This window comes from Triturus cristatus, chromosome 10 (assembly GCF_964204655.1).
Source record: "Triturus cristatus chromosome 10, aTriCri1.1, whole genome shotgun sequence".
NCBI classification, from domain to species: Eukaryota; Metazoa; Chordata; class Amphibia; order Caudata; family Salamandridae; genus Triturus; species Triturus cristatus.
Window position 1 is genome coordinate 250451510 of NC_140593.1, and position 18206 is coordinate 250469715.

Below are 18206 nucleotides of genomic sequence, written 5' to 3' on the forward strand. Positions count from 1 at the left end.
CCTCCTGTATTCCTAGCACCCGCATCTTATCATAGGGATCTGAAATTATTGAATAATGTGACTGTAAATAGGTATAAACGTACTTTATCAATTGATGATGTAGATCAGACTGATACCAGTCTGCAACAGTATATTGATTTTAACTTAGGATTGTTTTTCTTTGTTGGAGCTGCCCTGAACAGTAGGAAGATCCGAAGATTAACAAGAGTGGTAGAGGCTGTGACAAATCAGACTGCTGCTGCTCTTGGGAATCTTACGGAGGAATTGCAAATTACTAGAATTGTTGCATTGCAGAATCGTATGGTATTAGACGTTATGCTAGCTGACAGAGGAGGAGCATGTAAAATTATCGGAAGTAGCTGTTGTGTGTTTATCCCTGATCATACGCCATCAGTTTATAATGCCATCAACAAGCTGCATAAAATTGCAGCTGAAATCCATACAGAAAACGGCACTTGGTCCTTTTCTGGATGGTTTTGGGCCTTAATTACTGCCTGGGGATGGAAGGTTTTAACTGGTCTCTGCATTATTGTAGCAGTTCTGTTTTCGTGCTGTATCTGTGTTCAATGTGGTCCCTTGCTCTGCTCCCTATGCGTATCATTCTGTATCCCTGACAAGAAAGCTATTGCCGATGTTGCTCACCAGAAACGTCTAGCTAAAGAAGTTGAAGAAATGATGACAATTGACATATATGATGATTATTCTAACAAACCGGATGTCTTCAGTAAATGCTGAAAGGGTCGTCTGTTGTAAATTGAAACAACGATGTGATTAAGCATTTACTAAAGACATTAATCCCCTTCCTCTAGATCATGTTTTCTCTGTTATGTTGACCGAAGTTCGGACTCCATTTTGTATTGTCATGCTTCCACGTGTTCTCCACGAGAAGAGTCCAACCTCTGTGTTAGTTGCTCTTGTAATCTGCCTAGTAACAGTCTATAAATAGCTCTTTTGTCCATCTGGCACATGCCCAGACTTGACCACATCTGTTATCAGTTAGCCTTGCTTGACCATGTTTTCGCGGGCTCAAGGAGTGTGTTAGCTCCGCCCACATATTGATTCAGTATCGAAAATGACCATAAATGGTAATGTTCTTCGGCCTCATGTTGTATCCACCCACTTATGAGCCCCTCTATTGTGTATAAAAGGGGACCATGTACGTAAGTTCTTTGTGCTACTCTATGCAATACTGAAGAGTGTTGTGTGGATTGTAGGACCACCCTTAAGGGTTAATAAATGCTGTCTTTGTACTTTGCAGTTTCCGTGCCAACTTCCTTATAGATTCCATTACAGGAGAGCGAACCCTTGTGTCCTGCGGGCCTAGCTGGGGCCTATACTCATCACCACAGAGCCTTACAGGGACAGAAGGAGAGGAGTCAGGTAGACCCAGTGGCATGGAGGGCGATTTCAGTCACACAGAGGAGTTGTCAGCACCATCCCCCCCCAGCTGAAGGCCACAGCAGCTCTGAGGATGACTCCCCTGTGGAGGCGGGTGTCAGCAGCCACCAAACCCCAGCTAGTGAGCCTGTCTCCGCCACTGCCACCACCACCACCACCACCACCCCCCTCCTATCGGCTCCCATTCCAGAGGTCCCTGTGGGTTCCCATGTTCGTGAGCATGTCTCCTTTGTGCCAGGCACCGCACCCCCTGCCCCTGTGTCCCCTGCTGCCCTGAGTGAGGAGTCTGTGGACTTACTTAGACAGATGCATGTGGGGCAGACATCGATGCTGAAGGTCCTCCATGCACACACAGGTCTGTTGATACAACTGGTGTCATTCATGGAGGGCATTTCCTCGGGCATATCTGCCCTACAGAGGACCAACCAGTCCGTGGCCTCCTCCCTGACGGCAGCAGTGTCCCTCCTCCAACAGTCCCACACCCCTCCTACCCCTGCAGCACCCACAATTCCTAGCACACTACCTGTCCAAAGCACAGAAACCCCCAAACCAAGGGCTAGACGTGCACACAAGCAAGTGCAGGGGACTGATTCCACACTCACAGGGGCTGGTTTGCTGACACACACACAACCACAACCACTCCACAGTCCTCCGAGACCTCTCCCTCCCAGCCCCCTTCCCTTGCCTCACCTGCAACCCCATCCCCCCAGAAGCTCTTCCTCTGTGACCTTGGCCTCTTCCCCACCGACCCAGCAGATCCTGATTACAAGGGGAAGAGGAAGTCCCCACACACAGAAGGGAGTGCCCCTCACACCCGGACACCCTTCCCCAGGCGCACTCAGACCGAGACGCCCACCCGCAAGTCCCCCCAGCGCAAGGAGAGCAAGACCCCCCACCAGCATGCAGCTCCAAGGCAAAGTTTCCGTCCTCCATCCCCCAGGCTAACACTCCAGAGGTTCCCCCGCCACTCCCTGCCCTGGGTTCCTCCACACACAGATACACCATCCCCAAAATGCTAAGGCCATCCCCCCTAGCACTTGCTCCTCCACACCTGGTCAGACAGTTGCTGCCACTGATGTGGGGACCGTGTCACCACCCCCTGCCCTGCAGACCTCACCTGTCCCCCATTCCGCTCCCATGGATGTAGGCACTGCTTTGGAGTCCACGCCCACCCCGTCTGACTTGGGCACTGCAGTGGTGAGCCAATCCACTCCATCTGACCTGCCCACTGGAGTTGTGCCGGCACCCACCCCATCTGACTTGTGCCCCACAGTTGTGACAGCACCCACCACTTCAGTCATCTCAACTGCAGTTGCAAGTGTTTCGCCTGCATCCCCCACCTCTTCACTGCCTCCTTCTGCCTGGCCTGCCCCCATGTATGCCCCTCCGAGGGGATGACCCCGGTCCGTAGCAGCGCAGGCAAGCAAGGTGTGACAGTTGTCACTCTAGTTCACTCCTTGGCAATTTGACATGGACTGGCCATTGGCCTTTTGGTTGCACAGACATTTCGAATTTCATATACTGAATTTGTGACTCTAGTTCACTCCTTGTCCTTTGGACATGGACTGGCCATTGGCCTTTTGTTGGAATAGACGTTTCACTTTTCATATGCTGAATAAAGCTTTTTACTTTGTCCGTGTGAACTTGATTTAGCTGTACATCATGTTGAGGTTGTTTTAGATGCCTTTTCACCTGTAATGCTTGGTTTACAATGTTGCATACTGATGTGTTGATGTGAGGTACTCCCTGTTGTCCATGAGATATGTATCCTATTCTAGTGGGTATCCATGTCATCCTTTGCAGCTACCTGGGTGTGTCTGGATCAACCATTTGTGTACATCTCTCTGTGAGCATTTAATTGCCATGGTCACATCTGTGGCTTGCACCCCTGCACATATGATGTGCTTCCCATTGTCCAAATTGTCACTTCCACATACTTCGTGCTCATCACTACTTGCCCTACAGGTGTGGGCATCATTGGTATAGGAGCAACTGGGTCCTCTGTGTAACTTGCTGTACATATGTATTGAGTATGTGCAGATGACTTAAGGGAGACTCTCGTACCCAGGCTGTTGTGACCAGAGGCTTCATTGTGCGGTAACTGATGGCTGACTGACCAAGTGTTCTGCAGACATGAGTGGGACTTGCGGTTAATATGTTTGGCACAGCTGGGCTCCCACGGGAGTTGTGTCCCCTCAAGTTAGTGTGTTGTCCAGTGACATGGCCTGGGCCCATGGTGTGTGTTGTATGTGCATGTGTGTGTGTCCACATCCCTGTTCATACACAGTGTTCCCTTGATATGTTCGTGTTGTTGATGCTTGCTGAGTGGTACTGGGTAATCCCACTACTTTTCCAATGGGCTACCAGATGTGTGGGTGCATGACTCACTACTGTTAATTGGTGTATCATCATTGTGATTTGTCAGTTCTGAGTGTTGATGATGTTGTCAGACACAGATGGGACATAGTGAGGGTTCCTCAAGGCACTTGTTTGTTCGCAATATCATGTAGTTGTCCCTAGGTGGTAGTTTTCAGCGATTGAGTCATTTGTATGTGTGTGTGACTGCTCCCACTTGTCGGGTTCACGGCAGCGATGCTGGCAGGTGTCAGCATGGGTGCCTTGTGTTCCTCCTTGGCATCTGCATAGTCCTGGGACAGTGGCAGGGATTGTGAAGGTCACATGAGCTTTAAGGTCATGGCCATGTACCGCATACTGTGCAGTGTGTCTGTCATTCCCCAGGGTTGTAAACAGTCCTTGTGTGATGTGTGTGTGCACCTTAGTTCCTGCCAACATTCCTGTGTTTGTCATGTGGGCATGTGCAATGTCACCTGTCCATGTGGGCTTCACAGATACACATTGTTGCAGTTCAGGTGTGTGGTGTTGATGGTGGACTGATGTGAATGTTTGCATGGATGGTCCCTTAGCTCCCATTTGTCCATGGATGAGGGGCCATGCTGAGTGATTTGTGTTTGTGTATGTGTGATGTACATTTGTGGCACAGGACACACGTCTGGGTTTCCCAGTTTGTACGACATCTGCCTTTGTCATCACAGTGGAGGTGTCATGCATGCTGGTGTCACACCAATGTCTTGTCCCTGGGGATTGTGCTGTTGTGTGTCAGTCTCTTGCTGTGTTACTTGGTGTTCATTCCAGCTAGTGTCACATGTGTCTGTTGTGCTCCCTCTCATCTCCCAACACCTGATTGCCCACTGAGGGTGTCCCAATGATGGTTTACTTTTGTATGGCACTGTGTCCACATCTGTGTCACTGTGGTTCAGCCCCTCTCATGTGTTGTGTAGTTGCCTGTGGATACTGTGACACACACACATGTTGTGTCCGATGTGCAGTGTGAGTTTGCCTGTTTGTGTTTGTGCATCTGCACCAGTGCATTGGTATTGCTGTTGTGGGCCTTTGTCTGGATGCTGTTTCTGTGATTTTGCATGCTGTCCCTGTGAGTCATTTCACATCATTGTGCACATTCATCCTGGTTGTTGGGTGCCATTGCTGGCATGGAATGTGAGTTAGTGAGCTGACACCTACAGTCTGCACATGTTGTTTTGGTTGGTGTGTCTATTTTCGAGATGTGTGCATGCTTGGTGATGGTCACTTCTGCTGTTGTGTCATTGTACGCCGTGTGCATTGTCAGCCCCCATGTGTGGTGCTTGTCTGCACATGGCCGAGAGTGTTATGTTTTCACAGCACTGTTTGCCTCAACACATCTCTGTGTGTATGGGACACACCCACTATTTTCCCCCAGAAGTGTTTGATGTGTTGGGAGCAGGGATCATACATACTGTTTGTTATTTGCAGCTTTGACCATGATGACACTTACCTGTGTTGAGGGGGGTTTGGTCCCCATCACCACAATGCTCCACATCTGCTGCATTTTGTGAGCCCCCACTTGACTTCTGTTCTACACAGTGAGGGGGTGTTCTTTTTACATTGCCACAGTGCTATGGTGATGCTTGCCTTGAGTATGTCACATTCATGTGTTGGTCACACATGTGGTGTAACTTTCATTGTATGCTCGTAGCCATATTCACTGTTGTGGGCATTTGTCACAGACTATACACTGTTGTCATGATGTCGTGGGGGATGTTTTTTGCAGACATACCTGATGTTTGTGTGTGCTGGATGTGTTGCGCATCACCCATCCTATGGCTGGGGATGGCAGGGGTAATGGCCAACAGGTCCCCTGTGAGTGGGGGTGGCAGGGGTGATGGGAAACATAAGCCCTGTGAGTGGGGGTGGCAGGGGTGATGGGCAACATAAGCCCTGTGAGTGGGGGTGGCAGGGGTGATGGGCAACAGGTCCCCTGTGAGTGGGGGTGGCAGGGGTGATGGGCAACAGGTGCCCTGTGAGTGGGGGTGGCAGGGGTGATGGGAAACATAAGCCCTATGAGTGGGGGTGGCAGGGGTGATGGGCAACAAGTCCCCTGTGAGTGGGGGTGGCAGGGGTGATGGGCAACAGGCCCCCTATGGATGTGGGTGGCAGGGGTAATGGGCAACATAAGCCCTGTGAGTGGGGGTGGCAGGGGTGATGGGCAACATAAGCCCTGTGAGTGGGGGTGGCGGGGGGGTGGGCAACAGGTCCCCTGTGAGTGGGGGTGGCAGGGGTGATGGGCAACAGGTGCCCTGTGAGTGGGGGTGGCAGGGGTGATGGGAAACATAAGCCCTATGAGTGGGGGTGGCAGGGGTGATGGGCAACAAGTCCCCTGTGAGTGGGGGTGGCAGGGGTGATGGGCAACATAAGCCCTGTGAGTGGGGGTGGCAGGGGTGATGGGCAACAGGTCCCCTGTGAGTGGGGCTGGCAGGGTGAGTCGGGGTGGCAGGGGTGATGGGCAACAGGTCCCCTGTGAGTGGGGGTGGCAGGGGTGATGGGAAACATAAGCCCTGTGAGTGGGGGTGGCAGGGGTGATGGGCAACATAAGCCCTGTGAGTGGGGGTGGCAGGGGTGATGGGCAAAAGGTCCCCTATGAGTGGGGGTGGCAGGGGTGATGGGCAACCGGTCCCCTGTGAGTGGGGCTGGCAGGGTGAGTCGGGGTGGCAGGGGTGATGGGCAACAGGTCCCCTGTGAGTGGGGCTGGCAGGGTGAGTCGGGGTGGCAGGGGTGATGGGCAACAGGTCCCCTGTGAGTGGGGCTGGCAGGGTGAGTCGGGGTGGCAGGGGTGATGGGCAACAGGTCCCCTGTGAGTGGGGGTGGCAGGGGTGATGGGAAACATAAGCCCTGTGAGTGGGGGTGGCAGGGGTAATGGGCAACATAAGCCCTATGAGTGGGGGTGGCAGGGGTGATGGGCAACATAAGCCCTGTGAGTGGGGGTGGCAGGGGTGATGGGCAACAGGTCCCCTGTGAGTGGGGCTGGCAGGGTGAGTCGGGGTGGCAGGGGTGATGGGCAACAGGTCCCCTGTGAGTGGGGGTGGCAGGGGTGATGGGAAACATAAGCCCTGTGAGTGGGGGTGGCAGGGGTGATGGGCAACATAAGCCCTGTGAGTGGGGGTGGCAGGGGTGATGGGCAAAAGGTCCCCTATGAGTGGGGGTGGCAGGGGTGATGGGCAACCGGTCCCCTGTGAGTGGGGGTGGCAGGGGTGATGGGCAACATAAGCCCTGTGAGTGGGGGTGGCAGGGGTGATGGGGAACATAAGCCCTGTCAGTGGGGGTGGCAGCGGTGATGGGAAACATAAGCCCTGTGAGTGGGGGTGGCAGGGGTGATGGGCAACAGGTCCCCTGTGAGTGGGGGTGGCAGGGGTGATGGGAAACATAAGCCCTGTGAGTGGGGGTGGCAGGGGTGATGGGCAACAGGTCCCCTGTGAGTGGGGGTGGCAGGGGTGATGGGAAACATAAGCCCTGTGAGTGGGGGTGGCAGGGGTGATGGGCAACAGGCCCCCTATGGGTGGGGGTGGCAGGGGTGATGGGAAACATAAGCCCTGTGAGTGGGGGTGGCAGGGGTGATGGGCAACATAAGCCCTGTGAGTGGGGGTGGCATGGGTGATGGGCAACAGGTCCCCTGTGAGTGGGGGTGGCAGGGGTGATGGGAAACATAAGCCCTGTGAGTGGGGGTGGCAGGGGGAATGGGCAACATAAGCCCTGTGAGTCGGGGTGGCAGGGGTGATGGGCAACAGGTCCCCTGAGAGTGGGGGTGGCAGGGGTGATGGGCAACATAAGCCCTGTGAGTGGGGGTGGCAGGGGTGATGGGAAACATAAGCCCTGTGAGTGGGGGTGGCAGGGGTGATGGGAAACAGGTCCCCTGTGAGTGGGGGTGGCAGGGGTGATGGGCAACAGGCCCCCTATGGGTGTGGGTGGCAGGGGTGATGGGCAACATACGCCCTGTGAGTGGGGGTGGCAGGGGTGATGGGCAACATAAGCCTTGTGAGTGGGTGTGGCAGGGGTGATGGGAAACATAAGCCCTGTGAGTGGGGGTGGCAGGGGTGATGGGCAACAGGTCCCCTGTGAGTGGGGGTGGCAGGGGTGATGGGCAACAGGCCCCCTATGGGTGTGGGTGGCAGGGGTGATGGGCAACATAAGCTCTGTGAGTGGGGGTGGCAGGGGTGATGGGCAACATAAGCCCTGTGAGTGGGGGTGGCAGGGGTGATGGGCAACAGGTCCCCTGTGAGTGGGGGTGGCAGGGGTGATGGGAAACATAAGCCCTGTGAGTGGTGGTGGCAGGGGGGATGGGCAACATAAGCCCTGTGAGTGGGGGTGGCAGGGGTGATGGGCAACAGGTCCCCTGTGAGTGGGGGTGGCAGGGGTGATGGGCAACAGGCCCCCTATGGGTGTGGGTGGCAGGGGTGATGGGCAACATAAGCCCTGTGAGTGGGGGTGGCAGGGGTGATGGGCAACATAAGCCCTGTGAGTGGGGGTGGCAGGGGTGATGGGCAACAGGTCCCCTGTGAGTGGGGGTGGCAGGGGTGATGGGAAACATAAGCCCTGTGAGTGGTGGTGGCAGGGGGGATGGGCAACATAAGCCCTGTGAGTGGGGGTGGCAGGGGTGATGGGCAACAGGTCCCCTGTGAGTGGGGGTGGCAGGGGTGATGGGCAACAGGCCCCCTATTTGTGGGGGTGTTAGTGGCGCTGGCCATGTAACCCCTATGGTGGGCTGTTGTTATTGGCCAGGATATGTATCCCCTGTGTGTGTGTGCCATTTTGCGGGTACGTGTCGTTCTTTATGTGGTAGGTGTCTGACTTACCGTCTGCGCCGTCGGCGTCGGTCCCTGATCCGGTCATAGATGTCGCTTACTGGTATGACCTGTGCGATGGGATTCATGATGTGTTTGTGTCGTACACGCTGCTTGTTGCTCCATCTCGTACCCACTGGAAGCTGTTCCGTTTCGTAGCCGTGTATTGATTTGTGGCGCGAATCGTAGCTGATATGCTTGTTTTCCAGATGCTGTGACGTGCCGTACGTGACGACCCGTCCGGTGCATAGGAAGTACGCATCGTACTTGTCATGCCGGAAACTTCTATGGATACTGCTTCGGGCGACACAGTTCCTCTTTGGGAGTTACGGCTCGGACGGAGAATGGGTCTTGATTCACAGCCTACGTATCAGTCGTGTTTTTGGCAGTTATGCGCATCGTACTTCCTATACAGGACGGACCGGCTCCGGGTACTTGTCGGTCGCAGGGTAAGGCTACGGACAGCTGTCCGACCGCCCATCGGAATCGGCCCCTAAATGTCACCCTTTTAGTGTCCATCACCTCCCCAAAGCTGATGTAGGTTGGAGGAGGAATAGTTAACGTCACATTTAAAATTAAGTGTGCAACACCTTCCTAATTTGGTTGAAGTTGGAGTAAATGTCACCTTTTTCATGTATAGGGCTTCACAACATTTAATATAGTAAAAAGATGTCACAAATTTAATTCGTTGACAAATTAAACATTTTAAGCAGCTTTTCATTTTGTTAAATATAAATTTTAAATAAAAATAACAATTATGAAGTCAAGTAAATTGAATAATTTAGGGCCTTATTATTAGTTTGGCGGTGTGGCAGCGGGCTGCCACGTCATCGCCCTGCTGTCACACTACCAAACCCATCCGCTCACCGCCCACCAGATTATGAATTGCGGTCCTGCTTTGGCGATCCTACGTTGGAGCCTTTCAAAGGCTTGTATGTGAGCCTTAGAAAGGCACCGCAATGGGAGTGGCAAAGCACGTTCTTACACTGCATGGACTGTGAAGTCCATGCTGTGCAAGGACAGGGAGTGCATACAGAGAGGAGAGCACACCATCTTTCCCCCTACATGCACACCCAGGCCATGAGGCAACAGCTTTGTTTCCTCACCACCACACCTTTCATGGCAGGCTCACTGCCATGAACACTGTGGCAGTGAGGAAACTTGTAATATGCTTGGCGGTGCTGCAGCAGCACCCCCAGCATTTTGAAGCCTCACACCGCTGCAACACTGCAGAGGGATCACAGATCCCCGACGGTTGCAGCTGTCCTTTTGCATTCCGACCACCAAACTCATTATAGGGCGACCGGACCTCTGGTGAGGCAGTGCCCGCATTACCACTACATTCATAATAACACGCTTTAGGTTTTTGGTTAAAAAAATTAAATAAATCACATTTTATACATATTTGTATATTGTACATGAAGGAGGTCATTACAATGTTGGTCAGAAAACCTCCGACCAACAGTGTTTCGGACTCGGGACCGACCGACTTGACTTATGATGCGACCGAACATTGTTCGGTCGGACTTCCATTATTTCCAAAGGGAGCTTGTGTTACGCCCGAGAACCAGCCATACCACAAGCTTCTATGGGAAATGAGATGTGGGTGCAAAACCCTGCACTGTGTCACAGGCACCCCATGGTGTCTGCCACACAGTGAAGGATTTACAGGGGTTCCATGGGTCCCCCCTCAGCCACTAACCATAGGCCACGTGGGCTAGAGGGCCCTGCCAGCGGCACCCAAAGTCATTTTCCGACAGCCTTTCCATGGTAGAAAGGCCGGCACTGAAAGGCTGTTGGAAACCGTCATCGTAATCCCAATGGCATCAACAGGGGGTTACAGTGCGGTTCCGACTGACAGCAATACTCTGCGAGTTGGTCAGAACCGAGTTGGAATGACCGGCCGGTTTACATTCCGACCGTGAACATCTTAACCGTTTTGGTCGGAAGGGCTCTGACACGGTCGGAGGCTTTCCACCCAACATCGTAATGAGCCCTATGTGTACATGTAATTTTACATTGAATATAATATTTTGACTTTTTAAAATGTTTTTTTAAACATTATTTAACATATTTTTTAAAGTATGTATTAAATAATTTTATAAATGTACACAAATATGTAATTTATACATTAGACATTTTTAATTGCTTCTTTTCAAATTTCTTTACATTTATTAAGCATTTTTAATATATTTCCCATTGATTTCATCGTAGAGATAGCCTTTTTTTTATTAAGCTTGAAGACACTTTTTTTTATTGCTACCTTCTATTTTGCAGTCTATTGTTGTTGTTATTTTGCATATTTTTTCAAGGAACCAAGTTGCAATTAGGTGCTGCTGTTCGTCAGAACGAGTAAGTCCTTTTTTAAGCATTTTATAAGGGTTTTGAGGATGGGGGGATCTAGAATGGATCTTTACAAGTTAGGTTTAGAGTAGTTTGGGAGTTTACAGTATTTAGATGTATTTTTATTACTGTTGCACTATTTTGTCACATCGCTTTTTTTACCTTGCATTACTAAAGTATGATTATGTTCTGTTAAAATATGTAATGTCACTTATCTTTCAACAATTAAATTTAATGTATGTGTGTATTTGGGAATGTTATGTATGAAAGTTTGTGTTCACTGTTGATGAGTTTTGTGTGCGTGGTATAGTGGATGGGCACGCAGGTGTATTCAGGTATGAGCTAGTAGGTGAAAGAATATTTGCATCCACCTTACCCTGTCCACAACCACAACCAGATTACCACACTCACAGCAAATATACTCCACTCATTTACTACAAACTAACCCTATACAAAGTTCAATGTCTCAACGCCCACTACAAATCCCATAAACCACACCTATACACCCTTCTACTGCAGCTACCACATATTTGCACCATAACTTACAAACAATACACCACTCTATCACTACCCAATCCACTCATCACAAACATAACCCAAATTCACACCACATTTAACTATATCCCATCCAGACACACACTCCCTGCTCCAATTACTCTAAGCAGACCCCTCTTTGTCACCAACAAACCTATACTCATGCTTCCATCATTTCATCCACCAACACCCACCTCTTTTTTCTACCACAATATAACACAACCATACTACACTTAAACTCCACTGCACCACACGTATAACCTCATTCAGCAATCAAATCAAACACAAAAAAACTTATCTCTAGTGTATCCTCTCTTACACACCACATACACTCTTTTCACAAACACATCACCACCCACTTTACCTTACAGCTTCCACTTACCAACAATAATTTCCATACAAATCCTTCTCAGAAAACAAATACATCAGCACCTCCTTTCACACCTCCTCAAAAACAAAACATAACACACACCCCAGCACAATAAACTCTCTCACAGATAACACCTCATAATAGTTTTAATCACAAACTAGAAACATACATGTGCTCCCACCTTCCTGACTACACAAATGATACACCATGAACAAACACCGATGCCAACGTTTCTCTCTTCCCCCACACCTAACACATATATAGCAACACAGCAACTCTCTTTTAACTACCTCTCATCCATTGGACAATTTAGAGCCTTACAACATGACCTAAATACTACACCACCACCCCTAACTCATATACCTTTCACTTAACAGACGCAAACAAAATAAGCAACATGCCACTCCTGACAACTTTGCTTCTCCATGTATACTGTAGGTCAAGGCTACTCTACAAAAACAACAGAGCTCACCAACTCACTCTCAACCACCGTCTCCACCACCTACACAGGTAGACCCATCAAAATGCCTTCTTAGCCTACTGGATGAGGAACACGATACTGAACAACTACACTATTGCTCTCCTCATACAGCTAATACCAGCACTAAGGACACGCCTGCTACAAGCCCACACAATACTGCTCACTCTAATGCAAAAAAAGTCACTATCTCCAAAGCACATTCTTTAAACTGCCTCCTAATAAATGCTTGATCACTCGCTAAAAACAAGCATCACATCTCTAACCTTCTCACTGACACAGAACCTGACATACTCTTCATAACTGAATCATGGTTGGGAGATGATATGGCTCCAGTCTTGCATAAAGCCGTTCCTCTAGGCTATCAAACTTTCACCCAAAATTGTAGAGGCAACAGAGGAGGTGGCCTAGCTGTTGTGTTCTGGCAAACATTAAATATCACTAAAACTGTTGACATATTCATGAAAAGTTGTGTGGCCCCCTTCACCAGATGCAACCCTACGCCATCTTCCTCCTGTAACTTCCTACTCCTTTACAGACCCTCTTCTACCACTGTAACATTCCCAGACACACTGGTTTCAAACCTGATAACACTACACTCCAACCTATGCATTCTGGGTGACCTCAACATTTGGTTTGCCAAACCCAATATGCCCCCCATCCAAAAACAATCATCACTGGCCTTGATGCACAGAACCTGCATCAGATCGTCCACAAACCCACATACATTACTGAACACATCCTAGATGTCATTTTAGCAAATACCGAACTAGTTACCTTTCAAACAATGACTCTATCACATGGTCATACCACCATTTGCTTGCTTTCCAACATAAAACAACACTAAGCGACATACCTAAAACCACCTTATGTGCATCCACCTATCAACCGCAGAACAAACTCAATTCTGAACAATTAGAAACACAGCTAACATCCAGAACAGATCTAGACACAATAAATTCCATTCAAAAATGATATGAGTGGCTACAAGAAGTTTTTGATAGCCTAATACCACTGAAAGCACAAAACGAAGCAAAAGAAAACAGGCACCTTGGAGAAATACAGAGATAAAAGAGATAAAATAGCAAAATAGAAATCTGCAACGTGCCTGACTCAAAACAAACACCAATCAAGGCAAACTTTGCCTACAGAAATTTAACAGATTATACAAGTCAGATAGCAAAAAAACTAAGAAAGATACTATTTAGACAGAATTCAAAATGCTAAACGTGCAAATAAAGAATTCTATAAAGTTCTCACTGAATTGTGCAAACTAAGGGGCATATTATCAAGGAACGGCGATTATTGCCGCTTTAGCAGCAGTTTTCTGCTGCTAAAGCGGCGATAATTTTAACGCTGTTCCTTGATAATATGCCCCCAAATTGCCTAGAAGGAGCTCATCCCATTACTCAAGATTTCATAGACAAATTGGCAAATCATTACACGGCAAAGCAGGCATGTCGGACTCATATTTAAAACAAAGAAAAACCACCAGCACTGATCCTTTAACAACAATCCAATAATCTGCTAAACCAGCCTCTCCATTCCTTCCAACAAACTTCACACGATGCATTTATGAACCTTGTCAAAGCAACCAGGCCTGCCGGCAGCCCTTCTGACCACTGTCCACCACAAACCTTCAAGACAATTCTTCTAACAACTTCTGCTACCACACCAGTAAGAAACATCATCAGCAATTTCTTAACTACAGGAATATTTTCAGAAGAACTAAAAAAAAGTCATACATAAACCCATTGCTAATGAAAACAAACCTGGACCCGCTAAACCAGCCTCTCCATTCCTTCCAACAAATTTCACACAGTGCATTTAGGGACCTGGTCAAAGCAAGCAGGCCTGTCGGCAGCCCATCTGACCACTGTCCACCACAAACCTTCAAGAAAATTCTTCTAACAACTTCTGCTACCACACCAGTAAGAAGAATCATCAGCAATTTCTTAACTACATGAATATTTCCAGAAGAACTAAAAAAGCCATACATACACCCATTATTAAAGAAAACACACCTGGACCAGCTGAACCCTGACAACTACAGACCAATTACAAATGGACCTTTCCTGGGCAAACTGATAGAAAGAGCAGCATTTGCCCAGATATCTCAATTCATTGAAGATAATGCCATACGGGATTCCGTCCAGGAAGAGGCACAGAATCTGCCCTCGTTGCCATATGGGAAGACCTTAAGAACACAAATGACCAGAACGGGGTTGCTGCGCTACTTATTTTGGACTTCTCGGCTGCCTTTGACATGGTTGTCCATGACACTCTGATGCAAAGACTCTACAAAGCCGGAAAATATGGGACTGCTCTCAACTGGATCACATCCTACCTTCTCAACAGAACTAATGTCATCCATACCCCCCTTTCTCTTCCAAACTGTACTTCACAAAAGCAGGGTTCTCAAGGCTCTATCATCTCACCCATGCTTTTCAACAGCTATAAGAAGTCATTACCGGCACTGATCAATCAATTTCTTCTCAAGTGCCATATCTATGCAGATGACACACACATACTCCTTCAATTGGAATGCCCCAAATACATTGCAAACTCACCAATTTTCAGTTGTCTCAGAGCCATGGGTCAATGGATGACATGGAGCCATCTCAAATTGAATGCTTCCAAAGCAGAAATACTCATATGTGGCCGTTGGAAAAATTATGACCCACTTGCCGCATGGCGTGATGATCTGGGAACACTGCCTAAAGTGTCAGAGCAAGTAAGAAACCCCGGAATAACCATGGACTCCAAGCTATCAATGAATGCCCAAGTGGACAAACTAGCAAGATCAAGCTTTGTTACTATAAAAACTCTACAACGCATCTTCCCCTACCTGAGATTCCCACACAAGGTCCAGGCTACCATCTCTCTTGTTCTGTCCAAACTTGATTACGTCAATAGCCTCTTCCACGGATCACCTTTAACAACTATGAAAATACTTCAACGGATTCAGAATTCTTAAGCCAGACTACTCTTACTTATAAAACCACAAGCACACATCTCCCCTGCCTTGAAAACCCTACCCTGGTTACCGGTTGCCAGAAGATCCACATTCAAGCTGTGTTGTATCACCCACAAAGTGATACATGGATCAGGACCGTTCTTGATCAGGAATAAAATCACCAAATACATTCAACAAAGGATCCTCCATTCTAGAGTGGCACATCGCCTCAAAATCCCACTGTGCAAGAAAAACACCATGGGAGGGCACAGTCTTCTCTGTTCAAACAGCCAAACTATGGAACTCTTTACCTCCAAACATAAGATCTACGGATAATCACCTTATCTTTAGAATACTACTCAAGAATTGGCTCTTCCCCACATAACCAGCATACTCAAACATAAATATACAGCATATCCCTCAGTATATAAACATTCATTTGGACTATTGTTGTGTACCTACATAGGTGTATTGCTTTGTATAAAGATGTATAATAATTATGTTTTTAAAAATAATTATTTTTGTTAGTTCTGCTTAACAAATGTATGTATTACTTATAGTTACATTATTCTATGTTTAACATGTATATACCATGTACATAAGTGACTGCATAAATAAGTAAAACTTTTATCATAACTATTTATCTACAATTTCTTCACTATTGAATTAAAAACAAATTAAAGTACAGAAACACTTGAAATTCTGAGTTTATTAAATGTAACTTTAATCTAAATACATTACCTTCCTTATGCATATATACCTTCCATGTACTTACGATATATCTTCTATGTACTTATGTATCTTTATATTTATTGCCTAGCCTCTAATTCAACATTTCCAATGCGCTACCATGCATCTCACCCTATATCTCTTGCAATATATCCTCTACCTCTACTCTGACTTTACATTTCATCCCAAACCTCATACTACTACTATGATCCCCAAAATATCCCTTTCTAGACTCTTCCCTCCTCTTCCCTCTTCGCGTCATCTCATACCTTTTACTATTTAGATTTCAGATCTCCCGAACAAGCCTTTCTAAACCCTTCCCTCTCTCTCTTTCCTCTCCATCTCCCCCGTACTCATCCCAAACCCCCTCCTACCACTGTGAACTCCAAAACAAACCAATTTTCTAGACCCTTTCTTCTTCTATCCTCCCACTATCTCTTTTACAATCCAAATAACAGACTAACATGTCCACAGCTCAAATCAAATTAATTTCAATTTTCCCTATACTAATTCACCACTAATCCTTTCTGGCTCCAAAAATTGCTACGACACCTCATCATAAGCAAACGCTATATATATGCAAACCCTTCCCACTTCCATCCCACTATCCTTTTCAATCCAAATAACAGACAACCATGTCCACCGCTCAACTTAATTTCATATTTACCTAGACTAATTCAGCACTAATCCTTTTCTGGTTCCGGAGTAGCGGGCTACTCACCAAAAAGCGCTTCAACACCTCATCAGGGGTAGCAAGCGTTATATAAATGCATACCTTTTCCTCTTCTATCCCCCCACTATTCGTCTCAATCCAAATAACAGACTAAAATATCCACCGCTCAAATTAATCTCATATTTCACTATACTAATTCACCACTAATCCTTTATGGGTTCCAGAGAAGCATGCTACTTGCCAAAAAAGCACTTTGACGCCTTGTCAGGGGTAGTTGGTGCTATATAAATGCAATTACAATACAATACAATACAATGAGTACAAGAATGAGTGACTGAATGGATGATGTGTGATTCAGGAACTGGTCTGGACACAAGACGCCACAAACACGCTGCTGAGGCATTGATGTCAGGCACATACTCTAGTCATACCAAGGAACTCCTATATTTTGGAGTATGGCAACAATGGTTCTCACACATGGAACTCTGGGGAAATAATGCAAATTTATTGTGCTCATACTTACCGTTCAAATCTCACTACCCCACAATTGGATTATTGACCATTTGTACAATTAAAGCCCTGATGAATTTCAATAGGAATTGAACGAAATGCGTTGGCTGGTGCCTGTTTTTTGATACAATTGACATAAAGAATAATACATTTGTCCATTGATTATTTATTTTGGAAAAGAAAGAATTTAGTGGTGCACCATCCATTCTTCTATCTGTGATTGAATACGTCGACAAATTCATTAGCACAAAAAAATGACCATGTTGGTGAGTAATAGGGATAGCGAGTACAGGGAATATACTTTATATACTTATGGCATCTCACCAATGTCAATTTACGATGCAGTACTCAGATACAGTATTGCAATTTGAGGAAAAATAGAAAGGGACTTTTCCACGTTCTTGAGTGAGCGTGTCCACCCCGCTGCAGGAACAGCCGTCACTCATGAAACATAAAAGCAGTGATTATGGGATCACATCTGAGAACCTTGACTGAAAACTAGCAGTGCCAGCTTACCAACTGGCACAAAGCACATAGCTAGTTTCCAAGTATATGTATATTTATCCCAATGTACATCATCCAAAATGTCTTAGCTTCTCAGCAGTATTTCCCAGACCTCAGATAGAACACTTTTTCTTCACAGTGTTAACTCCCTGACAACAGATTTTAATGTGTTGCCGTGGACTTCTGTCAGAAAAATACTGGTAAGAAAAACATAAATTCACTGGTAAGCTTGTAGGGTAGGCGTTAAAAACTTTATACATGAAACAGTAACGTCTCAGAGGATTTGTGCCTTTAAATGACAGAAATATGCCCCTGCCAACGAGGCAGATCTTTTACTTGAAACCCGCATCGTTTTTCACATTTTTGCCATTTCCCTCTTGTCTGCTATAATCTAAATTTGAGCATGGGTATGCTGCTAGAAAAGCATTACATTCCACGAAAAAGTCCTCTTCCACATCTGCTACCTCTACGGAAACCATCAGCTATACTATTGGCTCAAGTTCAAAAGTTTGCAAAGTTTCCTCAATTAATCCATCAGT